This window comes from Eulemur rufifrons, chromosome 13 (genome assembly GCF_041146395.1).
Source record: "Eulemur rufifrons isolate Redbay chromosome 13, OSU_ERuf_1, whole genome shotgun sequence".
NCBI lineage: Eukaryota > Metazoa > Chordata > Mammalia > Primates > Lemuridae > Eulemur > Eulemur rufifrons.
This window is the reverse complement of record NC_090995.1, coordinates 6,497,656-6,521,849: the sequence shown is the minus strand read 5'-3', so window position 1 is coordinate 6,521,849 and position 24,194 is coordinate 6,497,656. Positions and strand designations below refer to the sequence as shown.

General features: G+C 37.3%; 1 protein-coding gene, 1 non-coding gene and 1 pseudogene across 5 annotated transcripts in view; 1 reads left to right on the top strand and 2 right to left on the bottom strand.

Annotated features, from left to right (window-relative positions):
* PDLIM5 (PDZ and LIM domain 5) overlaps positions 1–24,194 on the top strand; it is a 178,038-nt gene that overhangs the window by 72,156 nt on the left and 81,688 nt on the right. The gene's annotated exons all lie outside the window — the stretch shown is intronic.
* LOC138393993 (small ribosomal subunit protein uS5 pseudogene) lies at positions 6,090–6,983 on the bottom strand (annotated as a pseudogene).
* On the bottom strand, positions 19,500–19,561 carry LOC138394022 (U7 small nuclear RNA). Its single transcript, XR_011235289.1, has one exon. It is a non-coding gene; the product is annotated as a U7 small nuclear RNA (small nuclear RNA).

The following is a 24,194-nucleotide window of genomic DNA, read 5'->3' as shown; positions in this document are numbered from 1 at the left end:
TTAGAAATCATTCACAGGAAGTTATTAGTGAGATAAAGACAAACTGATCATCCTCCTGTATTTAAGGGCAGCAATCTCCATAGAGTTCCAAATAAACATTTTTGTCCGTAGCTTCAAGAGCTTTTGGAAGGATTGAAATTCAAGTCATTCTCAACTATTTTTCAGGGGCTGTTGTTGCTGTTAGTGTCTTAAAGACTGAAATAGCTTAGGCTTCATATGCATGGAAAAGTACATGGGAGTTATTGGTCATGCAAAACACATGTGTGGTAGAGTATTTATACTTCAAGCTTTTTTGTTTAATGTATTTTAAAGCCTGCATTTTCATAGTAAGTCAGCTTTAGAGATGGGTTTTCAAATGTTACTGGTCCTACCTAATAATTTCTTTTTACCTGTCATGAACCCTGTTGAAATGCATATAAAAATAGTCTTTCATTCATCTGTTTTTTGTGTGTATGAACTTTAATTTCTTAGTTAATACAGTAAGGGTCCATTTCCATATTTCAATAAGGATCCATAGATGATAATTCTAAATTCCAACGCCTCTCTTACAATCAAGCCTGCCTTTATCTTGGCTGCTGTGGCTAAAGTTGATAGCAGTGTTTTCCTGTGTAATTCATCCTGTTACAATGAATGTGAGGGACTTTCCAGATTCTTTTGTTTTACTGGAATTATGTTATATAGACTAGGTTTTGAAATAATGGATTATTTATTAGTCCAGAATGTTTTTGTTATCCTGAGAATATTTTTGGTTACCAAATCATTCTTAAAACTAAGAAAAATATTTTTATATTTGAAAGGAAATCTAGTTAACTGCCTCTTTCAAGGTAGAATTTTAATCTCTTTGATACACTAAAATGTAGAAAAGTACCTCTTTTCTAGATTTCAAAGATTCTATAATGTTTGTGTAGATTTCATTTTTTTTTTTTTTTTTTTTTTTGAGACAGAGTCTCACTCTGTTGCCCGGGCTAGAGTGAGTGCCGTGGCGTCAGCCTAGCTCACAGCAACCTCAAACTCCTGGGCTCAAGCGATCCTCCTGTCTCAGCCTCCCGAGTAGCTGGGACTACAGGCATGCGCCACCATGCCCGGCTAATTTTTTGTATATATATATTTTAGTTGTCCATATAATTTCTTTCTATTTTTAGTAGAGACGGGGTCTCACTCTTGCTCAGGCTGGTCTCGAACTCCTGACCTTGAGCGATCCACCCGCCTCGGCCTCCCAGAGTGCTAGGATTACAGGCGTGAGCCACCGCGCCCGGCCTAGATTTCATTTTCTAATAGGGAACCCATTCGCTGTAGTGTGACAAAGAATTGTCTCTGAGGGATCAGAGTGAATTAATTGTTCCTTTGATGGAACTTTGCTGTGATAGTTTTAAATTTTTGCATATAATTTCCGTTGCTATATAATGTTTACAGTTGAAATTATTTTAGTATTAAGCAGAAAAGTGTTTCTTATTTATTTATTTATTTGAGGAAGCTTGTATCAGTTATAACAGTGTTCTTGCTTCCAAGAACTTTAGGTAATAGTTTTCCTACTGAGACCCAAGGGAAAATGTATTAGGGAAGTCATTAGGGAGGCAATTTCACTGTTGTTTCTTAGTGCATAGTAAGAATTTAGTAAGTAAAGCGTATTAAAGAAAAAAAAACCTTGCACTTGAAATTCTTACTCTAACAAGTTCCTATGCTAGAACTTTATGTACATTAGTCATTTAATCATATTAGCAACTTATTATGGCAGATACTATCATCCTACTATACAGAGAGTTAAGTAAGTACCTCAAAGTCACACAACTTATAAATAAATAAGCCAGAATTCAGACTCACGTCTGTTTCTCTTTATGATTTTCTACATCATCACACTGTCTCTTTAAATACAGAAATTAAAAAATATTTTGATTGCACAATTATACATGCTTCTTCTCTAAAAGTTATTTTGCTCTTCCAAATATACCACATTAAGAACTTTTGCCGTTAAATGCATTTTTATAGGAGGCCGAAAAAGAGGCAATTATGGAAACATTTGTTTGAAATTCCAGTAATTTCAAATTCCATGGAAAATATTAGCAAGGACTCAGTGTTCTTTGAAAAATTTTGCTTTGTTAGAAGCTTGCACAATATTCCAGCAGCAGTATTACTTCATTCATTCCCTTATAAGCTCCAATGTATGCATTCTCTGAATAAATTAAAGCAGCTTTAATACTGTCTTCATCTGCGAAGCAGTTTTTCAGTTGAATTAAAATGCATGCCTAGTTTAAGTATTGAGAACAGACTTCATGGATTCATAACATCTTAGAATTTGAAGCAACTCCAGCCATCAACCAGTAGGGCTCTTAGTTTACCAACCCCATTTGTCACTATTTATACTTTGAAATTTCTTTTTGATCCGTGTGAAGATTACCTACTGTGACAGCCCTGTGACAGCTGTGCACAGTAACAACACACTGGAATTGAAATTGTTGCAATACGGGAGGGAAGGAAGAACAGACAGTTTTGTCAACCCATGATCTTAACATTCCCACCTTGCAAACCTGTTGACCTTGCTCACTGCTTTCTCCATCTATCGTATATGGTCTACTTACAGTGTTCTTGTAGGTATCTCATCAAAATCGTATGCTGATAGATAAGTTCTAGATTTAGTCCTAGATTTAGTGGTAAATTGGTTTATAGCATAACTCTTAAGGGAGCTAACATGTTTGCATTTTCTCTGATCTTTTCTCCTACTTTCCAGTTGCTCATTTTCCTGTATTTCTTTCTTTCCTTAGAGCCTCAAAATCCCTCCACTGGACTCTAAGGTGCCAAAATGTCCTCCCCCTAACTATATATGTCTAGAGTTTGAATAAACCATATGTAATTGAATTACAGAAATTGGAAAAATGTTGACGTAACTTTTAGTGGCCACACAGACCTTAAGATATTGATGTGCAGTCCCTCCCATACAGGTTGGGATGAATGATGATGGCGGGAGGGCGCAGGCTAGCGTTGTTCAGTCTCCTGAAGTTTGAGATTCTGAAAAGGAAATGTTTTTGAAACCAAGGACAGTGAAAAGTTTTCTGGGATCTTAGAGAAGAGAGATTTTAGGTTAGAGGAATTCTATGATTAAAATACAGGGCAACTTACAAGTTGGTACAAAAAGGACTTGATTTTCCCAGGAATCAAATGAGATGAGTTGGGTTAGAGAGGTGAAAGACGTTTGAAAGGATCTTAAAACCGTAGTGATATGAGTAAGTGACAAGATGAATGGAGTTCCCTGTAACTTATACTTATGTATGTGTGTCTATATATAATATCTGGCTGGATACTTTCCGGACAGACCTCGTATTTCATACCTCCACATTCCTTTGTAGTATGGAAAACTGTGTGTGTGCTTCAGGCTGAACTTGTTGGCTAAAGAGGACTTATATGGGGAATGGAAGAATGCAAGAGAGGATTGGGGCCACAGAGGCCATAATATATGAAGGAGAAAACGCCCTCTTTCCTCATTCCTTTTCCCTCTCTCTTCTGCAAGCATCTGTTTAACCAGAGCAGGGTACCAGACGCTAGGCTAGGATCAGGGAATAGGTGGATAGATAAATGCATCTCTTAGTTCAAGAAGCCCCTATTGGGAAGAAACAGACATGTAAACGCACCATTTTTATGATACAGGTAGATGATTCTCAGAATGTGGGTTTATACAGGTAGCAACTGGAACATAGAGGAAGGAGTCTGAGGAGTTAAAGATGTCCCAGGAGATGATGCATAAGTTGAAACTTGCATATAGAATAGGGCTTGCTGGCTGGTCAATAGTAGGAGGAGAGAACCCATTCTAGACAGAAAGGACAGTTTATGCAAAGCCACATTCAGTTCTGAGAGCTTGTCAGTAGTTTAGTAGAGCTGAAATGTAGTTTTTGAGGGGCAGGAAGAGTGGGAGATGGTTAGAGAGTTGGGAGGCTTCAGATTATAAAAGATCTTGGTTGCCAAAAATAAAATTTTGAACTTTGTTTGTAAGTTAATAGGAGACTGGGTACAGTGGCTCACGCCTGTAATCCCAGCCCTTTGGGAGACTGAGGTGGGAGATCACTTGAGGCCAGGAGTTCAAGACCAGACTGGGTAACATAGTGAGACCTCGTCTCTATAAAAAATAAAAATAAAAAGATTAGTCAAGCATGGTGGTGCATACGTGTAGTGCCAGCTACTAGGGAGGCTGAGGCAGGAGGATCACTTGAGCCCAGGAGTTCAAGGTTGCAGTGAACTGTGATGACACCACTGCACTCTATTCTGAGTGACAGAGTGAGACCCTGTCTCAAAAAAAAAAAAAAAAAAAAAGCAGATTATGGAAGAGTTTTTTGCAATGTAATAATAACAGATTTAATAAGAATAAAAAATATTTATTGAGTAGGTACTGTGTGGCAGAGATTTTTTTAAATGCTTTACGTATCACTCATTTAATCCTTTCAAGAACTCTGTGAGTTATAGATGCTGTTATTATTCTCTTATTAAAGATAAGGAAATGGAGGGGAATAGTGCCTAAATAATTTGCCTAATAATATACCACAACCAGGATTAAAAAAAAAAAGAAACCCCAGGTATTCTGGCTGTGTAATACATATAGGGTGCAGAAAGAAGGGACTGGTCAGGAAACTGTTTCACAAGTGTAGGTGGGAACTGCTGAAGGCCTGGGCTGGGAGAGCGTTGGGGTGGAGGAGTGAGAGTTCCGATGGCGAGGGCTGAAAGTCCCCAAACTGGTTGAGTAACTTTCTGTTGAGCAGCTGTGCTGATGATCCCTGTCTTACTGCCTCCTTTCTATTGTTTATCCCCCATGTCAAACTCCGTTCTAGTCCTTTTGTTTAGTATTGCTGCTCTCTTCCTGCCTCCCATTAGTAACACTGATTTACTCATTCGTTTAACAAATATTTGTCAGGTTTTGGTTGGTATGAGTCTGCATTAATTGCTGTGCAGCTACAAAAAGAAAAAGGAAAAGACAGAGTCCCTGCCTTTCAGGAATGTTTCAGACAGTGTGATAGGTAAGATTAGTCAAAACCTGAAACACAAGTCAGAGGTCATCAGAGTGATACAAACTCCTGGGAGAGCCATGTGGCATTCGCTTGTATACTTCATTTTCCCTGTATATTTTTAAAACTGTTGGAGATAAATGCATCTGGGCTAGTGAGGTTTTCAGTTCCCTGGTTTCCCTGAAGTCAGAACTGGGTCCCTCTTAGTGCCACTGTACATTCTCTCTGTAAGGGTGTAGAATACCTGGTCTTCCTTAACATACACCCCTTCCCAGTTTCACAACATCTTGGCCTTAGGAGGGAAAAAAAATCTCCTTCTTGTAAAACCTCATTCACATCTGCCCCTGGCCTGTAAATTCCCTAAGGGCGAAGGCCATTCCTATCTCGTTTTCAGTAGTATGTTCTGACATTTCCTGCAAACTTATCATATAAGTGCTAAAATATTGAATTGAATACTGCATCTAGGGTGAAAATTTCCTAAAAATCCTCTTATCAAGAGTTAGGAAATCAAAGTATAGAGCTAAGGAAAGCTAACGTACACAAGTTTGTGATGCAAAATAAAACTACACTAAAGTATAGTTTTTATGTTTTTCCAGAGTGGAAAACACAAAATTACAACACTGCAGATTGGCAAGAACAGTTTTGTGTGGCAGCTCCACATACTGTAGCCCTTTCTGGGGAGCCATAACTTAACGTCCCATGTTTAGATCTCAATGATATTCGCAGCCCCTTGTTTTGTCCATTACCCCGCTGAGGAGTGAGGTTATTCTTTTTCCTTTCTACTGCGTCTGCTCATTGTGAGAACAGAATCCAAACATACCTTCTCTGTCCTCCTGGATGGGGCTGATGGAGGACACGGCTTCTGTCATCCGGATTAGCTCCTCCCTTGGGAGTCTGTGCCTGAGTGATCCTCACCTGATCTTCACTGGGTCGCATTTACCCATGGATGGAGTAGACTGTGCCTTAACAGAGTCTCTGTCTCCAAGTTCCATTTCTTCACCTTCTGCCCTCAGGTGTGGCAGGTGCCCTGGGCAGGGGAGAGGCCTGCTACTCTCTCTCACTTCCTGTTTCTTTTTTTATCTACTTTTTTTTTTTAGGCTTAATTCACTTTATTTTTCTTGTATAAAAATGCTGTGTTGTAGCCACAGCTGGAGCCTGTGTCCTCTGCACAGAGACTCTGCTGTGGGTCTTGATAAGATGGTCAGTGAATTCCTGGTAGGGAGACTTGGCAAATATTGTCTCTTTCCAGAGGTCAGGAGTCAGATAGCTATTGGTCTTGGGCGTGGTATCAAGAGTGGCCTTGGCGAAGTTGCCCTGGGTGCATTGCAGCCCTGGCTGAGGTGTAGCAGTCATTGATACCAGCCATCCGCAGCAGGTTCTTGGGCACAGGGGCTGAGACAATGCCAGTTCCTCTAGGGGCAGGGATGAGACGTACCAGCACAGAGCTGCGTAGGCCTGTCACCTTGCAAGGAACGGTCTGGGGCTTGCTGATCTCGTTCCTCCAGTAGCCTCTCCACACAGGAACAATGGAGAGCTTGACCAGGATGATGGTCCCTCGGATGGCAGTAGCTACCTCCTTGGAGCACTTAATACTCAGACCAGTGTGGCCATTGTAGTCTCTGATGGCAACGAACCCCTTGAATCTGATCTGCTGGCCAGCGTGGGTCTGCTTTGGCACCAGCATAATCTTCAAAACCTCATCCTTGAGAGATGCCCCCAGGAAAAAGTCAATGATCTCAGACTCTTTGATGGGCAGGGAGAAGAGATAGATCTCCTCTAGGGGTTTGATCTTCGTGTCCTTGACCAGGTGGCCCAGCTTGCTGACAGGCATCCACTCCTTGTCCTCGGCCTTGCCTCCATCAGCTCCATGGCCCTGGCCTCGGCCACAACCCCAGTCCCAAATGCCACTGCCATAGCCTCCACAGAAGCAGCCATGGCCTCCTATTCCGGGACTCCGGAGCCTCCGGGCCCTCCCACTGCACTAGCGTTGTCTGTCATTTAGTGTTTTCTTGGAGAAGAAGCCTACTCTTTTTTTTTGAGACAGAGTCTCACTCTGTTGCCCGAGTGAGTGCCATGGCGTCAGCCTAGCTCAAAGCAACCTGAAACCCCTGGGCTCAAGCAATCCTCCTGCCTCAGCCTCCCGAGTAGCTGGGACTACAGGCACCCACCACCACGCCTGGCTAATTTTTCTGTTTTTAGTAGAGACGGGGTCTTGCTCTTGCTCAGGCTGGTCTTGAACTCCTTACCTCAAGCAATCCTCTCACCTCGACCTCCCAGAGTGCTAGGATTACAGGTGTGAGCCACCGCGCCCGGCCTTTAATTTTTTTTAAACTGGCAAAGATTGTATATGTTTAACATGTACAACATGATGTTTTGAAATATGTCTACATTGTGGAATGGCTAAATCAAGCTAATTAACATATACATTACCTCATGTACTTACATTCTTTGTGGTGAGAACTCCTAAAATCTACTCTCTTAGCAATTTTCAAGAATATAATACATTGTTATTAACTATTAACAGCATGTTGTACAGATCTCTTGAACTTATTCCTCCTGTCTAACTGAAGTTTTGTATCTTTCGACCAATGTCTCCCCAACCACCATCCCCCTCAGTAACTACCATTCTACTTTCTGCTTCTATGTGTTCAACTTTTTTAGATTTTACATAAAAGTGAGATTTTGCAATATTGGTCTTTCTGTTCCTGGCCTATTTCACTTAACGTAATGTCCGCCAGGTTCATCCATGTTGTCACAAATAACAGGATTTCCTTCTTTTTTAAGGCTGAATAGTATTCCATTGTATGTGTATATGTGTGTATATATATATATATGTGTGTGTGTGTCTATATCATATTTTCTTAATCCATTCACTGATGGACATTTAGATTATTTGGTATCTTGACTATTTGGGTTTGATAAAAACTAGTGCTGCAGTGAACATGGGAGTGTCGGCATCTCTTCGACATACTGTTCTCGTTTTCTTTGGATACGTATCCATTAGTGGGATCCTATGGTAGTCCTGTTTTTAATTTTTTTGAGGAGCCTCCACACAGTTTTCTACAAGGGCTGCACTGTTGTTAATAATTTACATTCCCACTAATAGTGTGCGAGGGTTGCCTTTGTCCACGTCCTCCCCAACGTGTGTTGTTATGCTGACGTTCCTTGTGGTTGCATCACTCCAGTCTCTGCCTCTGTGGTCACTTTGCCTCTTCCTCTTTGTATGTCCCTGTCTTCTCTTTTTTATCTTAGAAGGACACTTGTCATTGAAAGTGTCCATTAGGGCCTGCCTGGATAATCCAGGATGATTTCTTCTCAAGATCTTTAACTTACTGAGTAAGTGGTGAATCTGGCACTGGCCAGACTTGTGACTGGGAGCTGTGCCTTTCCATCACATGACATGGTGATGCCATGCTAATTTCTTCCACTCTTATTTCTACATGGTCTGTTATGAGGCATCGTCTGTATGCCACCAAGTCCTCCATTTAATTAAGGCTAAGTTCACATCTGGTCAGTTTTTGCTACTGTTTGCTTAGCCTCTGCTTTGGTAAGTATATGCAAAGATTCATTGATCAATCTTTTGGGACAAAGACTGGTGTTACCTTACTGTGGTTAAACCCGGCATAAGAAAATGCAGCTGGCTTCTTCGACAACAGCGTAGACTTGTATTTCTGGTTTAGTGAGACTAATGAGGAACATCAGAGTTCCAATCCAGACCTCATCACATACTTGCTAAGAGCAGGTTACTTCAATCCTTAGAACTTCAGTTTACTTACCATAAATTAAGAATCCTTATTTGTAGTTAGTTTAAAAAGTTAAGCCTGAGCATTTGATGAGTAGTTTGCCTAAATGGAGCATATAAATATTTTTAAAAATATAATTCCAGTGTCTATGAATTTCCTCAGGATAATTTATGCCTCTGACCTAGCAATAAAAGTTAACTTTAAAAACAATTATTTATATCACAAGTGATGGAGCTTGCTCCTTTAAATTTAAAAAATTTTAATGTGTCAGTATCTTTTGTTAACCATGTACGTATGTGATTATCGTTTTAGATGCCCAGATAATATTTTCTTTGCCTATTTGTGGTATCCCTCTCAACATACATTGGTTTTATGTCTGTGTATATTTTTCTGGGGGTGCAGGGGAAGGATCATTTTTCTTACCCAGTGCCTAGCACACATACTAAAAAGGGAAAAGTTATAGGAAAGAATGTTGCTCAGATCACATCATATTATTGTACTTTTGGCATTTGTGAGTGGTATGGTAGCTCCTTCCTAAGAAGATATTCTTATTAAGGTTGGAAGGCACTGTTTTTTTTTTTTTTTTTGTTTTGTTTTTTGAAGAGTACTATGTTCCAATTTTGAATAATAGTTCCTAGACATGAAACATGACCATCTTTCATTTTTATTGTCATTTCTAGTAGATGATTGTTGAAAATTCTGAGTACTGGATAAAACAAACTGTCCAAGTCTAGTTGTTCTTACTTCTTATCTTTTTCTTTATTTTTCACAATTGCATAAGCCTATTTGTTAAGGTCATGGTAGTCAGATATATTTTTCATCTATTTTCTCATGAAAGGACTGACTTTTTAAAAATATTATTTTCTTGTCCTATTAAATTACAACTGAGCAGATTTCAAAAATATATATATTTTTAGAAAGTAGTGTTTTTTGATATATATCTTATTTCTTGGTATTTTTGTAACAACTCTTATTTTTTTTAATTTCAAAGTATTACGGGGGTACAAATGTTTTTGGTTACATAGCCTGTCACCAATATAATGTTCAGTGTACCCATTAAGTTTTCACGTGTCCCCTTCTCTCTCCCCCTTACTTGATTTCCATTGAGATTTACTTCCCTTTATGTACATGTGTGCTCATCAGTTAGTTCCAGTTTAATAGTGAGTACATGTGGTGTTTGTTTTTCTGTTCTTCAGATAATTCATTTAGGATAATAGTCTCCAGTTCCATCCAAATTGTTGCAAAAGGCATTAAGTCATCCTTCTTTCCTCATGGCTGAGTAGTATTCCATGGTGTACACATATCACATTTTGTTAATCCACTCATGAATCGATGGGCATTTGGGTTGATTTTACATCTTTGCAATTGTTTGATTTGATTATTTATTTTTTTATTTAAGCATATTATGGGGGTACAAATGTTTAGGTTACATATATTGCCTTTGCCCTGCCTGAGTCAGAGCTTCAAGCATGTCCATCCCTCCAACAGTGTGCACTGTACCCATTAGGTGTGAATATACCCATCCCTTCCTTCCCCCTCCCACCTGCCTGACACCCTATGAATGTTACTACTATATATGTACATAACACACGTGTTGATCAGTTAGTACCAATTTGATGGTGAGTACATGTGGTGCTTGTTTTTCCATTCTTGTGCTACTTCACTGAGTAGAATGGGCTCCAGCTCTATCTAGGATAATACAAGAGGTGCTAGATCACTATTGTTTTTTGTGGATGAGTAGAACTCCATGGTATACGTATACCACATATTATTAATCCACTCATGTATTGATGGGCACTTGGGTTGTTTCCACATCTTTGCAATTGTGAATTGTGCTGTAATAAACATTCAAGTGCAGGTGTGTTTTTGATAAAATGACTTCTTTTCCTTTGGTTAAATATTCAGTAGTAGGACTGGTGCATCAAATGGTAGGTCTACTTTTAGTTCTTTGAGGAATCTTCATACTGTTTTCCATAGGGGTTGTACTAATTTGCAGTCCCACCAACAATGTAGAAGCATTCCTTTTTCTCTATATCCACACCAGCATCTATTGTTTTTGGACTTTCTAATAAAAGCCATTCTGACTGGGATAAGGTGATATCTCATTGTGGTTTTGATTTGCATTTCCCTGACGGTTAGTGAACATTGAGCACTTTTTCATGTTTATTGGCCATTTGTCTGTCTTCTTCTGAGAGGCTTCTGTTCATGTCTTTTGCCCACTTTTTAATGGGGTTGTTTGATTTTCTTGCTGATTTGCTTGAGTTCTTTGTAGATTCTGGTTATTAGTCCTTATTGGATGTATAGCTTGCGAATATTTTATCCCATTCTGTAGGTTGTCTGTTTGCTCTGTTAATTATTTCCTTGGCTGTGCAAAAGCTTTTTAAATTTAATCACGTCCCATTTATTTATTTTTTTTGTTGCTGTGATTATCACTGGGGTCTTCCTCATAAAGTCTTTGCCTAGACTGATGACTGGCAGAGTTTTTCCAACATTTTCTTCTAGAATTCTTATGGTTTCATGCCTTACATTTAAGTCCTTTATCCATCTTGCATTAATTTTGTGAGTGGTGAGAGACAGAGGTACTGTTTCATTCTGCATATGGCTGTCCAACATTTACAGCACCATTTATTGAATAGGGCTTCTTTTCCCCAGTGTATTTTGTTGTCTGCTTTGTCGAAGATCAGTTGGCTGTACGTGGATGGCTTTACATCTGGGTTTTCTGTTCTGTTCCATTGGTCTGTGTCTCTATTTTTGTGCCAATACTATGCTGTTTTGGTTACTGTAGCCTTGTAGTATAGTTTGAAGTCTGGTAATGCGATGCTTCCAGATTTGTTCCTTTTGGTTAAGATTACTTTGACTATTCATGCTCTTTTCTGGTTCCAAATGAGGCCTAGAATTATTTTTTTGTAGACCTGTCAATATGATGTTGCTATCCTGATGGGGATTGCATTGAACCTGTAAATCACTTTGGGTAGTATGGACATTTTAACAATGTTGATTCTACCAATCCATGAGCATGATATGTTTTTCTACTTGTTTGTGTCATCTGCAATTTCTTTCTTCAGGGTTTGATAGTTCTGTAACATTGGGCTGTAGGCTTAATGTAGTCTGTGTCTTAAATGAACTATTGATTGTATAATGCAAAAAGCTATGAAGTTGTAAGCTCAATTGAGTAGGATTTGTAAATATTTTCTTTCTACTTTTGTACAGATAATACAAATGATGGATACAAAATTTGTTTTGACCTTTAACATTTATTATGCTTACTTTGGGGGGATTATGTATCCTCATAGAACTGAAGGTAGTGATGGATTTTTAAAATACTCTGATCTAAATGATATTGCATTACCAATACTGCCCTTGCTATTAATTTCTCCTGGAGTAGAAAATGTTTGTTTACCTACGACAACCCCTTTAAACCTTGCCCCTCACCTCCTCACACACACATCTATGTACACACAGCCTGTTCCAAAGAGGAAAGTTTCGGATTGGAGGTATCAGTGTAGAAAAAGAAGGTAAACTTCACCTAGAGAAGTTTTTTAATTTCCTTCTTACATTGCTTTTAAAATTGATATTGAACAAAAGCTATTTGGAAATTTGAATTTACTACTTTGAAGAGGTTCGGACAGGTTTTCTTTCCTGATACTCTTACTCTTTAGGGACATACATTTATGTGATTTAGTTATTTATCTGATATTAAATATAAATTAAATTTGTTATTTTCAATAGAAGATGTCTTAAGACATATGTAGGTGTTCTTCATTTTTACATCTCATTTATAATTTGAAGTAATTTTTAAAATATAAAGCTAAATTTAGTCTGTGCTAATTGGTACAAAAACATCAGGGATATTAAATTTTTAAACTTTAATGTGTGTGTGTGAGATATATATATGTGTGTGTGTGTGTGTGTGTGTGTGTATATGAATATCTTACAATTTTTACTTAATAGGTGCAGCCCTAACACTCTTTTTGACAATAGACCATTCCTTTTCCCAACATAAATATTTAATGGATTTAAGGCATTAGAAATTGCGTGTGAGTTCTAGTGTGGTTATATTAACATTGTACCATCTAGGTTTTACAGTTTTACGTTTAACTGTTAAGATTTTAGGGTTTAAGAAAAAAAATATTTCTCTAAAGTTAGTGGTAAAACTTCAGTTATCCCAGAAACCTCAGAGCGTGGCTAGTTCTGAATAACTGAATTCACTAGATAAATTGACATCAAATATCTCAATTTTTAAAACTGTTTAATGTAACATATTCATAAAAGTTTTTCAAAAATTATTTCCTTGCTGCTCGTTTCCTATTGCTGCTGTAATAAATTACCGCAAAGTTAGTGGCTGAAAAGCCCCTACAAATTTATGATCTTACAGATTTGGAGGTCAGGAGTCTAAAGTAGGTTTCACTGGGCTAAAATTAAGGGGTCTGCAAGTTTGTCTTCCTTTCTGGATGTTCTAGGGGAGAATCCTTTCTCTTGCTTTTTCCAGCTTCTAGAGACTACCTGCATTCCCTGCTTTGTGTTCTTTCGGCCTTTAAGGGCAGCAGTGGCTTAAGGAGTCTGTCTGGTATCATAACACCCCGTGACTGACTCTTCTTCCTCCTTCTTCCGCATTTAAGGATCCTTGTGATTACACTGGGCCCACTGGATGATCCAGGATAATCTCTCTATTTTAAGATCATCTAATTAGCAGCCTTAATTTCATTTGTATCCTCAGTTCCCTTTTGCATGTGATATAACGTATTCATAGGTTCTGAGTATTAGAACAGGGTCATCTTTGGGAAGCTATTATTCTGCCTGCCACGTTTTGCCTTCTTCAAGTGTTGACTTATGTGTACTGAACTGACAACAGCTATATAGATTGCATGAGAAAGAAGTTCTGACTGATGATATATTTTATCACCATCTATTTCCCAGAGTGAAACTCGGAGTCCTTTGCAGGCTTCCCTTCGGGTTGGTTGGTCTTTTCTGTGGTGGTTGGTACTGTCTGCACTTCTGCAAACACAGTAGAGATTTTCTATGTCAGAGCCATTGAGGGCTACTGTTGAGAAAACGTCAGTGCTTGACATGCCTTCCCATTCTGGCTAAGTGCAGCGCTGTTAAGTAATCTTTTGGGTGTTTGCTTTTTTACCCCAAAAAGGCCTGTCCCCATCCTTACCCCACATCACAGTTGATGTGTCTGACTTCTGGCCATTGAGGGTGCTAGTTTTTTGACACTTCTGATCTGTGTTGGATTCTAGCCTTATCCCGGTTTTCTTGCCACCTGCTGCACTCTTTATTCTTTCATACTTTTTTTCCCCTTTGTGTGAAAGAGCATATTAAAAAAAAAAAAAAAAAGAAGCCATAGAAGTTTGGGTAACTTGTGCAAGGTTACTTATCACTGGCTAATTAGAATTTGAACCCAGGTTGCATAATCCAGGAGAGCCCAGACTCACCACTCAACAGAATTGCTGTCCAATATTCATTCCAAACACTGAGCCTTTACTATTTTAATTTTTTTGCTTTTTTTTACTGCCTTTTATGAAAACTATCAACTGAGCCTTTACTTTTGAAATCCATTTGTCATGACATTTTTATAATGAAATCCTTCCAGCTAGAAGAAAAATCCTTACTTTGAACATACATTTATTTACAGCGGGAAGGCAGGAGTAAGATGGATGGTATTTTCACTCTGCCTCAGCCCTTTAGACGGCTACGGCAGGAAATTGGAGGAATACTGCCTATGTTTTAGTAGTTTCAGTAGAAACAGCTCATATACATCCAATTTTCAATTTAGAAGGAGCTAAGATAACTGTTTTCAGGACATTCTTTTAAGAGAAGATAAGAGAGGAAATAAAGGGGTGAACCAAAAGACATCAGATATAAAGTGCCTGTTTACTCCCTGTGAGTGACTCACATTATTCCGCTTTAAAAACATTTTAGGAATTCATCTAATCTTCTTCAGGGCACACCCACTTCCCTCTAAGCCTAGCAGAGTTCACAGATAAATTGGTCTTTCTCAGCTCACCACTTTTGTTATGTAATTACCTTGCCAACGGGTGATAGTGATTTGATGTCCTGCGGCTGGCCAGAGTCATCTTATTCTGTCTCAGTTTCTTCCTTGTGTGTATCAATAAGTACCGGATTAACATATGTTTTACCTAATTGCCTTAGCAATATTTCTGTGAGCTGAAAAAGCTATCCAAGGTGCCAAGTCCTTACATAATGATGATCATCTTGTCCTTTAATTTGTGTTTTACTTTAAATGGTTACTCTTTTTAGTTTCCTACATTCATGGTTTCCTTAAATAATTATTTACAGAAAACCAGTTTTGTGCTTATTTGCTTTTGGTCCTGAAGTTTAGGATGCTGTGTGGAGGGTTAATTGACTTCATTTCCATGCCAGCACTAGGGCACCAGGCCTGCCAGCTTCATTTTCTTCCATGTGAGGGGATTCTATACACAGTGCATGGTTAGTTGCTAAATGACCTCTGTATTCTCTTATGTCTGTCTTAATATATGCCTTCTCATTCTCCTGTTAATTGCTTATTTGTATGCATATATCCTCTGATCTGTCAATTCCATTCCTAGGAATTTATGCCATAGATATACCTACAAGTGTGAAAGGAAGCATATTTAATCATTAAAGCATTAAGAGCAAACTGAATTTTCATCAGTAGGAGACAGAGTCAGTATATTTTGATACATCCATATAATGGGACAAAACATATTATTTTAAAAATGACCAAATTTTTATTCTAATATAGAATGATCCCCAAGATAAGCTGAAGTTTAAAAAGTTAAAAAAGCAAGTTGTAAGACAGTGTGCATAGTACCTACATTTGTCATTACTGTTCACAGATGTCACAGTGCTGTTTGGGTAAAGTGTTGTCTTGCTCAATTAACATCGTTTCTCTTCATCTCTTTTGTCACTGCCTATAGAGTTTATTACCCTAGAGCATTGTTTTCCTTCTTTTTAAAATCTTTTTTCATCTTTGTCACCTGTTACTTACCAACATTGTATAGAGACTATAAACCCATTAGAGTATCCCTCTCCTGTGGCACACTGAATTGAACATTTTCCTCAGTTGTATTTATTTGCCCTGATTGTCAGAGGTGGCTTCTTTGTTATTGTGGATGGAGTTTTCCCCATCTATTTTATTCATTTGTAAACATTTATTAAACATCCCTGGGCCACAACTGGTAGGAAAACTGAGATTGGTAAATTATAGCATGGTCAGAGGGCTTGGAGTCAAGAGAGATATTATGCATATCAAAATTAAAAAATTCTGATGTCCCGTATAAATCCTCAGTAAAATGATATCAGTACCTCGTATTTGTATGATGATTTGCAGAATATAATGCTTCTGTTTCTATGCCTTCTCGCTGAAGTCAGCTATATAGTATCCAGCATACACACAAATATATACATATTAATTATATGTGGAAATTAAATAATATAATATATAATTATATAATGATTCAGTAGAATTGTCATCTGAATACATTTTCTTTGTTTGCTTATTTTATAAGGTTTGGTTCAAGACATCTCTCTAGTCCTAAATATTTTTGCCATAATCTATGATTGCATATGGATTGTTTTTCTATATAAAATACATTTAATTCTCACTTTTTGAATTCAAAGTTTGGACATTTCAGAAAGATTTATGCATTATTTATTTAGTAGTAACATTTCAATTACTTTTCCAATTTATAAAGATTAAATCAATCATAGAAGATGAGGAATTTGAAAGACTTGTCAGCAAGTGTTTGACATGTGCTGTTGTCCTTGTAAAATTATTTTAAGCTCTGTTGTCACGCACTGAAACATGCAAGGAAACAATGTGGCTTTGGCCAGAGCTTATCATCTCTTCTCAGAATAACTTTTGTATGTTATCTCTAGTGACATTTTAGCTTAGTTGTTACAATTCAAAGTATCCATCAGAGACACCCCAGATTTACTTAAGCTTTAAAGACTTGCTGTTCCATAGATGTCTAATTTAGGAACTCTAAAAGTTTGAAATTCTAAAACTCTTAATTTTGAAATTCTATTGTGGCCTCAGCAGTTCTCTATACTTGAGAGACAAAAGAGAATAGTTCTGGTATTTGTAATTAATTATGTTTTTATTTTTTCCCTTACTAAAAATTACCCATCATAATATTTTGAATTTTTTGTGCAAGCGTTACTAGAAAAAATTCATGACAGTGGTGTGTAACTTGTCTTGGAAATACACTCCAGCTGGACTGAGTCTGAAGTCCTTGTGGCAATAAAATTAAATAGGTAAAGAACTAAGTGAATAGGAAAGGCTAAACAACAAGCAAAAAGGATAAAAGCTTGAGCTTAACATGCCAATTAGAAAATTCAGATAGAAGAGCAAAGGCTCAAGAAGAGTTTAGAACATTTTGAAGAACAAGGTGAAGAAGGCTACCCTATCATATATCAAAATATAAAGCTAAGGACAGGGTGAAATTAGTGCTATATAAGCTTAGTGTATACCTGCTTTGTGCCTGTAATGCTACCAAGTGCCAAGGCCAGAGGAATGAATAGTCTGAAGACTGCTAGATTTACATTTGAAAAGGGCCCCATAAATTACTTGTGCCAAAGCTGGACCCTAATGAATTTATGAGTGTGCAGGAAATGAAAGGGCGTCCCTCGGACTCTCCAAAATCAAGGCCCTGAAACTTTATCGAGCTTAAACGCTCGAAGCAGATTACTAAGGTTACATTTTTAGGGATTTGGATTTTAGAGTCAAGTTTTTTTCACTTCACAGCCCGTGTATTTAACCACTGCCACATATTGATTGTTCATTTCATCTCCCCAAATAAAAATAAATGTTAAGGTCTTTGGAAAAAGGATTCATTTTTTATTCAGCTATGTGATGTCTCTTATAATACACATAGGAGTCTTGACACACTGGCAATTCTAAAATATACATAAATATGAAGAATTAAGTTGAGGCAACATAATGATTACCTAACCAGCCACTATGTCTAGGATGTGACCCTTAAAGGAAAAGGTGATAACAACTGAGGTCAGCTCAGAAAGAAAAGTCTTCCTGTGCAGCTGAGCATAAATTGTTCTCTAAGAGGATATGGAGGAGTGGAAGGGCTTCCTTTTTCTTTTTCCTTTTCTTTTATTTTCTGTTTTCTTTTGCTTTGTGCTTTAGGAAATATGTTGTTCATTCTCTGCAGAAGGACTGATTAACTTTTTTCCTATATGTGAACTGATTATTTCTTCATATGTTCAATAAATAAAGCTATTACATAGTAAAGTTTACTTATAATCAGGTACGATTTTTAACTACACCTAATGATTCTTAAGCTTACTTAATCACTGTTCTCAGTGGCTACCTAATGCCTAACAAGAGTGTGATTCTGCAGTTGAGAAGACCTGTGGATATGTACACGTTTTTATTACTGCAGTCGTAAAATGAACACTTTGATGACAATTTTTTTATGTATCATCACAGTTAACTATTTTCAAAATCTGAGGGGCTTAATCTCCTTTATCAGTCATTTAGTGACAACCGTTTCTTGACAGTGTAATATATACTCTAGTATAATTTTAAAATATCCACAAGTTGTCAGGTTAACTGGCTGAGAGATTTGTTTAAAGAAATGTGGACAACATTCTTGTGGTTGGAAAAAGCAGGGGGAAAATGAAAGTTTTGTTTAAAAGCTGGTTTTAAAGCTTGTGTTATGAAAGGGATTATATCTGAGATTTAGAGTCTTTTTAAAATTAAAATGAAACAGACTAAATTCTAACTCTATAAATATTGTCTATTTATATTCAAAAGTCCTAAAGAGGCAACATTAAAAGTAACTTCTGATTATGCATTATATGACCTCAGTAGAGCATTTGTTGACCAATTGAAAAGAGATATAAAAATCTCTTAAATACAGTAAAGTCTACTCTAGGCAAAATTGCATTTTAATAAATATTATATAAGTTTAAAGCCCAAATATGAAATTTTCTATAAGAAAAATATGAGTGGAATCATAGTGAAGGAAAGATCTTTTTCCCTTAGGCTTTGCTTCATAAAATAGTGGTATTTGAAATTGGCTAAAAAACAGTAATCTAGTTTCATATGGTGGCAGTAGGAAAAAGACACATCAGGGTAATATCAGGCACATCTATGACGTGGTCACAGAGTTTGGAAAGGGCAGGGCAAGATAGGGTGACTTTGGGTAATCTAGTTTGATTAGTGCATCTGAAGCAGAAGGAGACTAGTTAGAGATGTAGTGAAGATATGTATGTTGGAAGATATATGTGTTTTTTTCTGGGTTTTCTTTTTTCTAATAAATATAATTTTTTTTCTTATATGCTATTTGAAAGTATTAGCTATAATTCTTTCTGTGTGTGTGTGTGTGTGTGTGTGTATATATATATATATATCACTGTTACTACTTTATTTCATATTTTGAATCCCAAATGCATCTGGCAGATGTAAGATAATTTCAATTTATCATGGGTTTAGTGGGATGTAACCACATTGTAAGTTGAGAAGCATATATTAATATATATATGAAGAAAAAGTTAATCCCCAATGTGTGTAAGTTTGTCAAATGTTATTTCATCATAGAATTGTGGTGTAGTAGAATTGAATATTAATGTGAAGAATCCTTCTGCTTTTAACTTTCCTTTAGCTTATAAACTTTTTCATTTGAATCCTTTATTTCAGTCACATTAAAGGGCTAGAGTAGTGAGATAGATTGTTAATAATGAATTTGACTGTAAAGTACCATATGATTATAATATTAAATAGATCCATTATATATCTATTTTGGGGGGGGGGGGTCTTCTGGTGAGGACCAGAAAACCTGCTAGACAAATTCTAAAAGAGCTGTAACACTAGATTCATTTCATAAATGCATGGAAATGCCATACAAATTCTAGGTTATTTTATTAATCAACTACAAGTTATAGGTATAGTACAAGATAATTTACATATATTGCATCATATAATTCTCAGGATAACTCAGTGAGGTAAGTGATATTATCCTTTTACAGATGAGGAAACTAACATAGAGTAGTTAATTAACTTATACTAATTTACTGCTGTTAAAATGGTATTGGTACCTAAGTCTTGCTTGGCTCCAAATAAAATTCATGCTTTTATTTTCTTGATACTATGATGTCTCCTTGTAATGGTAAGGTAGGTGAGTGGGAATAATTATACCCATTTCTCAAATGAAAAAACTGAGGCATAGAAAAGGTTACTGTACGGTAGAATGGGCAAGAAAATACTAGTTAGCCTATTTTAACTGAATTTCAGTTTTTCTGTCTATACGGAAGAGGATTCAACTCTGTCCTGAAGTATCCCAGGGTGATAGTACCAGGAGGCCAATGGAATGCATTCTGAGTTCTCTGTCTGTAATTTTCTTTCAATCGAAGAAGCTTTGCTTTCTTTTTTTAATATTAGACCTTGAAGTATATTCAAGTGTTACCAAAAATTTTAATACTAACCTAATTTAGGAATAAAAATTTCAGCTTTCAGGTTTTATTTGTTGATTTATTTTTATTCTAAGTAATATTATAAATCAATACGTTTTCTATTCCATTTTTCTGTAAAATGAACTGTTACAGTCTTTTTTAGGGGAGTAGTAAACAATTTAACGAGAACTAAGTTACATAGGTCACCTCTACAAGTAGTTGTAATGAAATTTTTATCTAGAGAATTTCAGCCATAGCAGTGATATATTTGAGTCTGTATAGATTTTCATGCTTATTGTTTTTGGTAATCTACAGGAAACAAATTTATATCATAGAATGAGGATTTTGATTAGCATGAAATTGTGGTAGTTTGACATAGACTAACTTATTGTTATTTTCTATCATGAAACCTGAAAAACTAAAGAAAGATTTTATTATGATTTTGATGTTGATGTTGTGCAAAGTCTGCCTGGGTGACCTGTCAAGGTATATTATACGACTCTTTGATTTCTTAAGCCTTTTCTGAGGATTTTGTCAAGTTTCTGAAACTGGCCTAGTTTTGTTAGGATCCAACTTTACTAAGCATAGCTATAGTAAGTATCTAGGTTACAACAAATGTTTTTGCTGACTCTGAGATGGAAAGTTGTAATTATCTGAACTGGACAGGACTATCTAGTGCTATTTTTACAAGGCTGCTCTGCCTCTGAAAATTTTCCCTCTATGGCTCCTTATACTCATGTTCATCAATATTCTAGCACATTTAACTGCTGATCTCTTTCTTCAGAACTCACGTAGGGCACATATTCAACCAGAAGAACAGTGAATCATGCTGCATCTTGTTTTCATAGGAACGCTGCAGCGTAAGCATATGCCAGTGTTTGCTTTGGGGTAGATTTCCCTAGAAAACAGGAGATCAGTGAGATGCTAAATTGCAATTTTATGTGACAGACAGCTGAAAACAAGGCCATGGGTGAAAGCAGCCAAACTCTTAGATGTTGTGCATGTCAAAACAGGAACAAAGATTAGAATGCAAGTTCCATTTTTCTTAAATATGGATCCCAACATTAATTAAAGTATGCAGCTCACCCATAGCCTTGGGTGTGGTCCATGAACACAGCTGCTACTCTGTTCTGTGAATTATTATATTTTATTACCATGTATGACTGGGCCTGTAGATTATAATCATTGGTGCAAATGAGAGAGAAGGAAACATGTTGGATATACAATAACATATATATTTTTGGCCTTGGTTATTTGTGTCTTTGTAACTTTTTTTGGTGCAAGTACTTTTGGAGAAAATTTCAATATGTTGAATTTCTTTATGGGGATTGAGAGCAAAGCTTGTTCTCTGGCCAGTCTGGGATAGTTTCTTATCTATGCGGATGCCGTCACCAATCACTGTGATGGTTTCAGAGGCATCCAAGGCCCACGCTGTCCCCCAAAAATTGCCTCTGAGGGCAAGTGCACATAATTGCATGCCGTCGGAAGCCTAGGTGTTGTCCTTGTACCCAGGATTCAGTGAAGGGCCTGAGGGGAATTGGGAAAAGGAGAGTCACTGAATTCCCTTTGATGATGCAACATATAGCTGCTTTTTTCTCCATCTAACTTTATAGAAACTAATGTAGCTGCCACCAAGCCCTGGATTGTTTCTGGCTGAAGGAACTGTTTAGAAGACAAGCGGACCTTAGTTTTCTTCTGGGGATCTAGGGGTGATTCTGTATATTATGGATGATTTGGAACTGAGTTACTCCATTTTCCATTATTACTATACTCCCCCATTCTTATGGCAGCTAAGAACTGAGGTTTCCTGAAATACGACTGGTGAGGTGGCTTTCACAAAACTATATTGGGTTTAACATTAGACTCTTCTCTCATAAAAGCCTAGAGCCTGAAAGAAGATTATAACTGCCACTTGTGTTTAGTTTTTCAAGTCATGGAGGATGACAGATATCATAGCCGACTCTATGATAATGTCTATTGATAATGGCAAACGCTATTCTAAGCACCTTACAGACATTTTTCAAGTTTAGTTTTCACAATAACTCTGTAAAGTAGGTAGGTATTGTTATTATTCCCGTCTTATAGGTAAGGAAACACAGAGAGAGAGGTTAAGTAATTTGGCCTTGATTGAACAACTAATAAATAGAGGAGCTGGGATCAGAATCAGGGCAATTGGGTTTTAACTCCATGGGATACTGGCCATTTTAGAGGCCATGTTACACTGCTTATCAGATTGACCTGGCTAAGGTTTAGGTGATTTTTAAAAATTTACCTATGGTTTGCTTGTCTTTGAAGCTAACATTAGTGTCAGGTTTATCTGCCATTCTGTTCTGAGTTCCTCTCAACTTGTCCTAACTAATACTTTCCTGAGAGAAATAAAATAACTAGCTAATATAGACAGATTTTCAGGATGAAAAGGAATGTTGTATGATGCAGACTGTGCAGTAGAGGTATTCATGTTCCCTTGAGCTTGAAGAGACCTTGTGGGTCAGCTGATCTGGGCTTGCCCTGTGCAAGAATCCCCAAAATGACACAGCTCCGGTGTGGGCTTCGCCACTGGGCAGCCATTCCAGTTAAACAGCTCTAATTAAAGCAACGTTCTTTGAATTAAAAACTCACTATTGGTATTCGGCGAGAACATTACAGAAGAGCAGCCAAAAAAGTTAAACATCAAAATAGTTATAGAAGAAAAGAATCATTATCTTGACAGGAATCAGGAACTTTGATGCCAAAATTACATACATGCTTTTTCATTTATCGTAAATAGTTTTTAAAGATGACAGCACAGAGCATGCTGTATGTTTTTTCTGTGCACTAGTTGTCACCCTTTGTGGGGTCTCAGATCTTTCTGTAATAAAAAGAGGAAATTAACATGATAGGAATTTACTATTCTCATTCTCTAGAGGGCTTTTAGGGGATCCTTAGAGCCAATGTAAAGAAGACATCAGATTAGAGGGTGTGTTTTTCTCCCACTAAGGAATCTATTACATTTCATATTTTTTTATCAAAGAGTTAGACATCAGTGTTTGACTTCTCCATATTTTCACCCAGTGTCAAATAGGGGAAATCTCTGTTGTCTAGTTCAGTTTTTTTTTTTTTTTTTTTAGACAGAGTCTCGCTCTGTTGCCCGGGCTAGAGTGAGTGCTGTGGCTCACAGCAACCTCACAGCCTGACTCACAGCAACCTCAAACTCCTGGGCTCAAGCGATCCTTCTGCCTCAGCCTCCCGAGTAGCTGGGACTACAGGCATGCGCCACCATGCCCGGCTAATTTTTTCTATATATATTTTAGTTGGCCAGATAATTTCTTCCTATTTTTAGTAGAGACGGGGGTCTCGCTCTTGCTCAGGCTGGTCTCGAACTCCTGACCTTGAGCGATCCACCCGCCTCGGCCTCCCAGAGTGCTAGGATTACAGGCGTGAGCCACCGCGCCCGGCCTCTAGTTCAGTTTTATAAGTAGTTACTAGAGGATGTCATTGTTGGAACAACACATACAGTAATCTAGGGTCAGGAGCTCTATTCTTCTCAGCGATTATAATTACGTGAAAAGCATATTTGGTGAGGACGTGTTTTACAGACATATCCTACCTAGAACCCTGTGTTAATTGTTGTTGTCGCTAGGTCTGTTAATTTTGTGCTTTTGTCGATATTACTACATGCAATACTTTTCTTTTTGTTTTTTTTTTCTTTTCTGAGACATGGTCTCGCTCTGTTGCCCAGGGTGGAGTGCAGTGACACAATTATAGCTTACTGTAGCCTTGAACTCCTGGATTCATGCAATCCTCCTGTCTCAGCCTCCCAAGTAACTGGGATTACAGGTGCATGCTACCAGGTACAGCTAATTTTTTTTTTTTTTTTTTTTTTTGGAGACAGGATTTCAGCTCTTTCTATGTGGTAGTAAACATGTGAAGCAAATCACAAATAATATAAGAATTTTTAAAAATAAATAAGTACTTGAAAGTTTAGCTGGCTTTAAATTTTCCTTTTTTCAGATTTTGATATTATTATCACTTTGAATAGTTTTAATACTTTTCTATCTCACTTAGGGTAAAAGAG